The 9,784-nt window shown below is 35.6% G+C and overlaps 1 long non-coding RNA gene across 1 annotated transcript; it reads left to right on the forward strand.

Annotated features, from left to right (window-relative positions):
- Positions 1 to 3,060: 3,060 nt before the first annotated feature.
- Positions 3,061 to 5,312, forward strand: LOC110756190 (uncharacterized). Its single transcript, XR_015833008.1, has 3 exons — positions 3,061 to 3,225; positions 3,335 to 3,420; positions 5,049 to 5,312. It is a non-coding gene; the product is annotated as an uncharacterized LOC110756190 (long non-coding RNA).
- The last annotated feature ends 4,472 nt before the right edge of the window (positions 5,313 to 9,784 follow it).

The raw sequence follows: 9,784 nt of genomic DNA on the forward strand, positions 1-9,784 counted from the left end.
TATATTATGAAGTATTTGTGTTGTATATTTGGGTTTTGATACATTTGAATATCTTGAGTGTAGATTTACAATAATTGAGTAAGTGCTATCTTTGTTGAATTTGTGTGGGGTAGTTAGAATGTTAATTTGAGTGTTATTAGCACTACCTTAGGTACCTCCCCGGTTATGGGTTTTATGTTTGAGAGATTTATTTTGCCCAGGCTCGTCGGAGTTTATCCAGGCCTTTCGGAGATTTATTTTGCCCAGGCCCTTCGGAGATTTTTTTTGCCCAGGCCCGTCGGAGTTTGTCCAAGCCCTTCGGAGATTTATTTTGCCCAGGCTCGTCGGAGTTTGTCCAGGACCTTCAGAGATTTATTTTACCCAGATTTATTTTGCCCAGGCCCGTCGGAGTTTGTACAGGCCCTTCGGAGATTTATTTTGCCCAGGCCCGTCGGAGTATGTCCAGGCCCTTCGGATGTCTTCTTAATACTATGCCTTGGGAAAAATTGGATTAAGGAAGGGAATATCACTTTATAATATTTATATAACGATTACGAACTCCACCATCATACGTACCTCTCTCCCCTTGGATGATGACACTTGGAAAAAGTGGAAACAGATATTTGGAAACAGTGGATATGGACACTGGGATACATGGAAATGGATATATGGAAATTGTGGATATGGTCTGGATATGACGGAACCCGGGGCATACCTTAACGGGGTGTCGCTGTAGACCCTTGATTGGATAGTCTGCACGCGTAGGGCTATTCCAGGCATACGGGTCTTGATTCTTCGTTCGTACGTGCTGGGTTAGAGTTAGTCCCCCAGTTGGACGGCTCATCCCTAGCCACATGGGCGTTTGAGGCCGGATACTTGTGAGCTAGTTAACAATCCCCTATTGGATTGTTTCCCCCAGTACATGATGTGCATCATCATATGTACCTCCCCTTGGACATTGATATATGGAAATTGTGGATATGGTCTGGATATGACGAAACCCAGGGCATCCTTGATGGGATGTTGCTGTAAACCCTTGATTGGGTAGTCTGCGCGCGTAGGACTGTTTCAGACGTACGGGTCTTGATTCTTCGTCCGTACGGGCTGGTTGAGTTTAGTCCCCCAGTTGGACGGCTCGTCCCTAGCCACATGGGCGTTTGAGGCCGGATACTTGTGAGCTAGTCAACAATCCCCTGTTGGATTGTTTTCCCCTGGTACATGATGATGGTGAGAGGTGGTGTTATTATATATACATATGTATACTCATTTATAGGCATACATATTACGTATATGTGTATGTTGTTTTGATTTGGGTTAAGATTAGTGAGATTTGTGAGTTTGTACATGTATGAATGCTTGAGCCCTGGATTGGGAAGTGTTGTACGGCAACATACGCCTTGGATAGGGTATGGTTGCGAGATTGAACTGATATAAAGGGAAGAAATTGATAATGTGTTCAATGTACATACGCCTTGGATAGGGTATGGTTACGGGGTTGAACTGACTTAAGGAAAGATATTGAGAATGTGTTCATTTTGTGTTTTGTTGGAATTTGGAGTTGTGATAAATCGGAAATGTATCATCGGTGCTATTTTAAATATTTGTATATTACAGGACATGACTGTTGAGATGAGAATTACGTGTGGCTTGATCCCTTGTCCAAGGGTATGTAGGCAGCCTGGGGTCTCACCCAGGTGCAGCCACGAATTATATTGTGTGTAAAAGGTTTGATCGATTCTGTGTATGTGTTTGGATTCGGATGTGGTTATTGGATTTAAATCCGGTTTATCGATTTTGGGGGTATTCGTTTAATTGTTTGAGATCATTAATGATATGGTTTATGTATTAATTGACTTAAGAACATTGATGGTTATGTTTCGAAATATCTGAAGGTCGGAGGCCTATTATGTGATTGCATGTTGATAACTTGTGCATACTGCCAGTTGGGTTATAAATTGTGTTTAAATTTTCAGGTTTAAATTTTGGGAAAAGTCAAATTTACAAGGGAGACTGCCGAAATTTCGGCAGAAAGTCTTGGTTTTTAGTAAGTGGGCCCGGTATTGATGTGATGTCGGAATTTCCACAGGATTCGTCTCGAGTTCCAAGGAATTTCGGGACGGGTTCTGTCACAGTTCATATCATCGAAATACATTAATATTATAGGATGGCTACACAAGATTGTTCGTCAACTAAATTTGAGGCTCTCCCTCTCTCAACTAAAATAACAACCATGTAAGTGGGATCCTCAATGGAAGACTTGAGAGGTATGGGACAGAGCAACAAGAAAATGATTAAAAAATTCAAATGCAAATCCCCCAACTTCATGTACACATCAATCATACATATATATATATATTAACATTATGGTTTTTGTCATTTTTTTGGGGTGCCTTATTTATTTATGCACACGAATGGTAATTTTTAGAAAAATGGTTATGCAACCATCTTTAGGCCCAGAATTTGGTTGGGGCAGGCATCAATCATCATAAAAACATAAAATATAAAAAAACCATTTATATGTGACAGGATTTTGAAAAAAACAAAACATAGATGATAAAAGATTCTAAAATGAAAACAATTTCATTGATAAGGAGCCATTAGATGGTATGATAATTTAGTGCTCTTTGATAAATATAAAAATTGGTTAGAAGCGTTTCTTTATTTATTTTGGTAGCCGAACCCTCAACAAAATATCAAACACACTTTTATACGGTAAAAAAACACTTTTACATGCGACAATCAAACAATAAATTGTTTCTTTGTAGAAGAGTTATTAGCATAAACGCTACTGACAGACTCATAAATATTGATTCAATTTGCATCACTTGATAACTCGAGACAAGTCAATACCGGCCGCCTAAATATGGACCATGCCTTTCAAGGAAGACAAAACACCCCTTTCCTTGCAACTGTACAGACAGTATCACAATCTCATTTATTGGAAAATTCTACAGTGCGCCAGGCGCACTAATGCGCCAACTATTATAACCATCGGATGAGTAATTGGGGCATGAGAGATAATCCACACCGTTGATTGTTGATTACCAGTTAACTTGTTGCTGTAGGTAAAACAAAAGACAAAAATAAAAACAATTGCTCTCTCCTTCAATCAGAGATGTTTCAAGTCGACTAGGGTTGGGTTTCTCATTTTTCTTTCTCTTCGAGTTCGATTCCTTCCACGGCAGCTCCTCTCCTCCTTCTGTGACAACGAGAAAGCGGCGACGACCACATCTCCTCTCCTCTCAGGTAAGTCAGGCTTCTTATTCTCCTTCTTCTATCTCCTTACATCTCTCTCTGAACAGAGCCGCTTTGCCTCCTCTTTTCTCAGTCTGTTTGATTTTGATTCCTTCCACAGGCACTCCTCCTTCTGTGACGACGTCGACGAGACAGCATCAGCGACGTCATATCCTCTCCTCGATTTCTCTCTCATATCAGTTTAAGGTAAGCATCATTTCCTTTGAATTTAGGGTTTTTTCTGTTAAATTAGGATTGTCGAATTAGGGCTTCTGAATTGAATTGGGGGTTGAGGTAGATGATTTTTCTGTTAAATTAAGGCTGTCAAGGTGGTTGAGATTGTGATGGATTGATAGTTTTTTATTTTCTGGATATTTGGTGGGTCTAATTTATAAGATTCATTAATCGTTGAATATTGATATAAGTTTGGAGCTCATTTATTGGAATTTATTGGTCTTCAAAGCGTTTTTTTTTCCTCTTGCTATAACTGCCCTGACAAGTTATTTACAATGTGTGGACTTAAATTTCGACCTCCAATCTCTCACAACTCAGTTTGCTCTTTTTTTCCATATATATACACACATAGTGACTTCATGAGCTTTGTCTCATACAAAGCTTTGTTTAGGCTTATTATCAATTGTTGGATGAACATTTCATGTCTCGTTTTGAAGTAATTTTCAATTTTGGGTTTTGCTTTTGGTTCCTATCTGGTGCTGAATTTTGGATTATTGGGAGGGTGTTCCTCTTGTAAATGATTGGTGTTTTTTTGTAAAAGTTTCATAGTTATTCAATTTGAGCTCTGCCTTTATGTTTCTTTTATTGTAGTTGTTCATTTCAGATTAGTACTCTTTCAATACTAAATAGCCACATTTGTATGATTTAGTGTTTTGAGCTATCGCTTTTGTCTTGGAATTCTTTGGCATTGATCACTTTTTTGTCCTTAAGATGAAGCAACGCAGGACTCCTCTCTGGGTTTTTAGTTGGAATAAATGGAAAAAAGTGAAATTATTGGGAAAACACTTTGTGTTGTTTGTAGGTTGGGAATGCTTTAGAAATCATGTGACTTTGACTTGGGCTGAACCTATAAAGAACTCAAATAACCAATTGGGCTGAAGTGGAAGTTGTGGAAGTTTCTAGTCTCGACTTTGTAGCCATGGTTCTGATTTAGATAAGGAATATGGTCATTATATCTTGAATTTGGGAATGTTTTGATGTTTAAAGCTGATAAGTGATGTTATATATAATTGTTTCCTATAATTTAAATAAATAAATAAAAGAGCTAATAAGTGATGAATTTTTAAATATTTGCATTGGTTGATGAAATCTGAGGTTATATTTGTTGTAGATAGATGTAGTCTTGTGCTATATTTTTTTTTTTTCATGGCAATGCAATGTTCACCATAGAATTTTGCGTATGTGCTGCTCTTCAATAAAGAATATCAGATCTGGAAGTGGTATAACACTTGCCTTTTATATTCTTTTTCCTTTGTTTAGTTTTTTTCTTTTTGGCTATTTGCACGCTGTGTAAATTGTGTTTGTCTGAAAATCTGATACAGCAGTGCTTCAAGACACTCATTTTATGTCGTTACTATATCTCTCAGCTCTTTTATTTATTTTTTTATTTTTATTTTTTTTATAAATCTTCTCAGCTCTTCTTCATTACTCCTCTAGTTTGTCACTAGCATCCTCTCTTAGCTTGATCATATGGTTGGTCACATCGTTTCCTAAAACAAATAGAAGCTGCAAAACAGTTTTATAATTTAGTGTCACTTTTAATCTTATATGTATATGTAACTTCATGTATTTCTTAATTTCTTTTGTTTGGGAATATGTAGGAGGATTAAAATCATCTCAAATTTTGCAATTCATTGATCAATGTACCAAAAGATAGTGATGGATATTTGACAAATACGAGATGTAAGTCAATTAAGCACATTAAGGGATGCAGCAAAAACCATAAACATGGTCTTCTTTATGTCGGTTGTGACACTTGGGACAAAAAAGTTAGACATCAAGATAAGCACGTAAATTGCATTTATAGTTTGCAATTGTACCATAAAAACTATTGATATGTTCTCTTTATGATTAATTCCCTGCCATTTATTCTTTTGTCAAATATTCATACAAGTTATATAGCTTGGTTAATCGTAGACATATTTATACAAACTTGGTTAATCATATATGTCATTGTTTAATCCAATTACCAATTGGTTAGGCAGTTTTTGCGATCAGTGTATGCATATTGCCATGTTATTGGCAGCCCTTTCAATTTTGAGAACGTAAGTACAATATGTGATTTTTCAATGCAATTAACAAACAAAGTAGTCCCATTTGCATTCCGGTAGTGCAATTGACAAAGAAAGCAGTCCCATTTGCATTATAGTTGAGCAATTGCCATTATCTGTGCACAATTAATTGAAAATGGAAATACAATATGTGATTTTTCAATGCAATTGACAAACATGTAGTGTAATTTGCATTCTAATCGTGCAATTGACAATCAAAGTGGTCCCATTTGGCAATTGCGTTGCAGTTGTCATTATCTGTGCGTAGTTGTCATTATCTGTGCACAATTATGAAATGTAGAATTTCTCACTAATGATAAATCCTTCATAATTAATGGTATGTTCAAAAGATTGTAATCCATGTGCAAAAAAACTTAGTAGAATGCATAGAACCATTGCTTAATAGAATGCAATTGCATTTTTCCTTACAATTCGTAATTTCTGTCCTTCCAATTGCATTTTATGTGCATTATTGCAAACGTGGTCCATATGCTACTGCAGCAGATTTTATACATTTTATTCCTAGGAATCCATGCTTTATATGTTTTGCATGAAAATACAGAAGAAATTATATATTTGTATAAGTTTATTTCCGAAAAGAAACATTTCAATTGATTAAGGGTAAAATAAATATAAGTTATAACAAATGGAAAGTATTAGATCATACTGATTGACATAAATAAAGTTACAAAGTATTAGATTTTCACATATTAACTTTCATTGTTAAGAATTTTTTTTTTGGTTAAATTAGGTCTCACTTTTAAATAATTATGGGAAATTTGTCTCGTAATTTGCAAAAACCGACTGCTTGATTGGCAATTGCAAAGCCCATGGTTTTATAAGGTTTGGGAATGTTCATGTCCTAAACGCTGTAAGATGGGTCCGTAATGTTGTAAACCATTGTTTTTATAAGAATAAGGAGCAGTTTTTATTTAACGTTTTAATCACGATGCAAAATCGTGTAAAGTGCATCCATATTCTTGTAAAAATGGAATTTACAACATTTTAGATTCGGTGAACCCAAATGTTGTAATCCAAGTGTAAAAACTCATAAACCGATACCAAAATCTTGTAATTTACGTGTTTTTGAATTCTCTTTACAACATTGTGGCACCTTCATATCCAAAATATTGTAATATCGGTCTTTAATCTTGTAAAACCTCATGTAAATCATAATGAATAAATTAAAAAGATCTGTCTTATAATACAAAGTTAAGGTTCCTTATAATCCATAATCTTATAATACTATAATTTACATTAGAAAAGATTTATCTTACAATGTTAAGGTAAGGATGGACATTGGAGAAGTAAACACAACGGTTTACAATATTAAAGACCCTTTTTACAATTACTTGGACGTCAAAGTTCCATAAACTTATAAAGTGCATTCATAAACTACAATTTTTTTGGATATAAGCGTTCCATAAACATGTAAAATGGATCCTTAATCTCGTCGATTACAATATTTGGGTTCCAATTTACACGTTTTTGCACCAAGATTACAACCCTGAATGACCCATTTTATACAACCAAGTACAAAGGCCTTGGAGAAATTTGAACATATTTCACATACTATATATGCAATTGTCAAACAGGCAATGGTAATTGCATACCGTAATGTAATTGCCAAACAGGTGACGGTAATTGCATACCGTAATGCAATTGCCAAACAGGCTAAGGTAATTGCATACCATAAAGCAGTTGTCAAAAAAGTAATGGTAAGTGCATACTGAATAAATAAATAAATTACAACTTTGAGGTTCTTTATAATCCATAATCTTGGAATACTATAATTTACATTAGAAATGATCTCTCTTATAATGTTAATGTAAGGGGGGACCTTAGAGAAGTAAATGTTTTGGACCTCCATGTTCCATAAACTTGTAAAGTGTATCCATAAACTTGTAATGTCATAAATTACAATAGAATGGATTTCTATTACATGGTTAAGGTAATTGTGGACCTTGGAGATGTAAAATTGGTACTTATTCTTGTAAATACAATGGTTTATAACATTAAGGACTCGTATTACAGTGCTTTGGACGTAAGCTTTCTAAAAACTCGTAACGGAGATCCTTAATCTCGTACATTACAAGATTTGGGTTCTCATTTATGATTTTTTGCACCATGATTATAGGTTTGAGGTTCTTCCTTATCCATAGCGTTATAATATCCTGATTTACAATTGAAATGATCCCTCTTACAATGATAAGGTAAAGGTAGACTTTGGAGAAGGACCCCAATTTTACTAGAATAAGGACCCCAATTTACATCCTCATGGTCCGGACTTACTTATTCTTTGTAATTTGGATCTATATCCTTGTAAAATAAGGATTTACAACGCTAAGGATTATAAGAACCCTAACATTGTAATCGTGGTACAAAAACTTGTAAATCACTACCTAAATCGTGTAACTTACATGTTTATGGATCCATTTTACAACGTTAACAACCAATCTTTGTGGGCAAGATCCTTTACTTGCACCCTTTACTATTTTTCAATATGTGCGCTATTGTTTACAATGTGCACTTTGTTGCATTCCTAAGAGGACACAAATTAATGTGCAAACAACCAATTAAAAATACCCGCAAGTGCACGAATCTATTGAAGTATAGATTATGTAAGTACGGGGTCGATCCCACGAAGAACTTGTCGGCTTCCTATAAGTTATAATTTGAGTACAAAGAGAACACTTAATTAACACACCACAAATGCACAAATGCAAAATGGAAACTAGAAATGAGTAAAGAAGTGTAAAAGAAATGGAACAACACAAGAAAACTAGAGAAAAACACAAACAACACTTTCTATCACCCTTTTATCACCATTTGGACAGATTCGTTTCTCTATTTTTCCAGTTTCGACCTCTGTCCAGTATTTGACCTATAACTTTCCAACCGTTTATCCAAATTTCACGTTCTTTACACGGTTGGATTCAGCACACAAAAACGAAGAACATATCGCGGACCAAAAGTCCAAAACAGTTACGAAAATAAACAGAATTCAGTAAACAAGACACACAATGTATCAAACACACAACTCACACACACATTGGGGGGGGGGGGGGGGGGTTTGATTTGGTTCAAGTGACCTATTTCTATTGCATGAAAGTAAATGGACTTTGAATTTAAATGAGAATAGCAGAGATGAATTATCAAATTGTGAAATTAAAATGTAACAAACACTAGGGTTTCGGAATCCACCCTAAACAATTCTACCTATGTTCATGAATACTCAAATGATGAACTCTAAACATATTGATGAAAATGTTCGCAATCAAGACCATGGGTCGTGGCTCAAGACGCATTGATTCTCTCTAATATACGTAAAGTGCATGGTTCGTGCTACAATACTTGTGCCCTCCCCATAACCGAACCTAGGTATGGTTCGTACTTCGATTCAATTACAAGGAGAACCCATTAAGTTCAAAGAGAATATGAACATCACAAGAATCCTAATAGCATGGTGTTTACATTAGGTATTCAAGAAACCAATTCACATGGATGATTCTTACTTCATCCATTTATTGCTTAGGATAACATGAAGATACACATAACCCCAACAATCTCAAGAAGCATGCTTTCAAAGATGGCCAACCAAGGAAAAACACACATCAAGGATAGATTAATTTGGTGAATTGGAATTCATCAACAATATCTAGAAATTCATACACTCAAGCATCAAAACAATAAGGTAATCATGTTTAGGGCTTCAACCTAAGCCCTAGCTATGGAGTTTAGTTGCTCATACTTATTCCAAATACAAATTCAAAATAAAATTAGAAAGAGTTAACAGATTTTGAGAAAATGATGAAAGCTTCAAGGTCATCAATGGTGGAAGCCTTCTTCTCCACTTTGCTTGGCTGCACCTTGGCTTCTCCTATCTCCAAACTCTCCAAAATCTGCTCTCAATGTGTAGAATGATAGAATGGATAGGCTACCCACGTTCAAAACCTCTCCCACTTCAGATTGCACTTCCCTTTGCTCCTTTGCCCATCATTTCCAGCTCACACTTTTAATATAAAACTCATTCTTTCCTCTAAAGCCTTTGCCCATTGTCCCCTTGCCATGATGAAGCTTTGACTTCACAAAGATGCCAAATGCTTCAGAAATTATCTCAAAGCTAAGGTAACTTCTTGTTACCAAGAGTTATGGTAACAAGAAAATCAAAATAACACAAAGGAGGTAAAAGCTGGCCAAGTTCGGATTTCCAGAGCTGTGGTAACATGCTGGATTGGTTGGATAGGTAATACTTGTCCAATGGAGCTCAAATTTGGATATGTTGT

The sequence above is a fragment of the Prunus avium genome, chromosome 1 (assembly GCF_965620075.1).
Source record: "Prunus avium chromosome 1, drPruAviu1.hap1.1, whole genome shotgun sequence".
NCBI classification, from domain to species: domain Eukaryota; kingdom Viridiplantae; phylum Streptophyta; class Magnoliopsida; order Rosales; family Rosaceae; genus Prunus; species Prunus avium.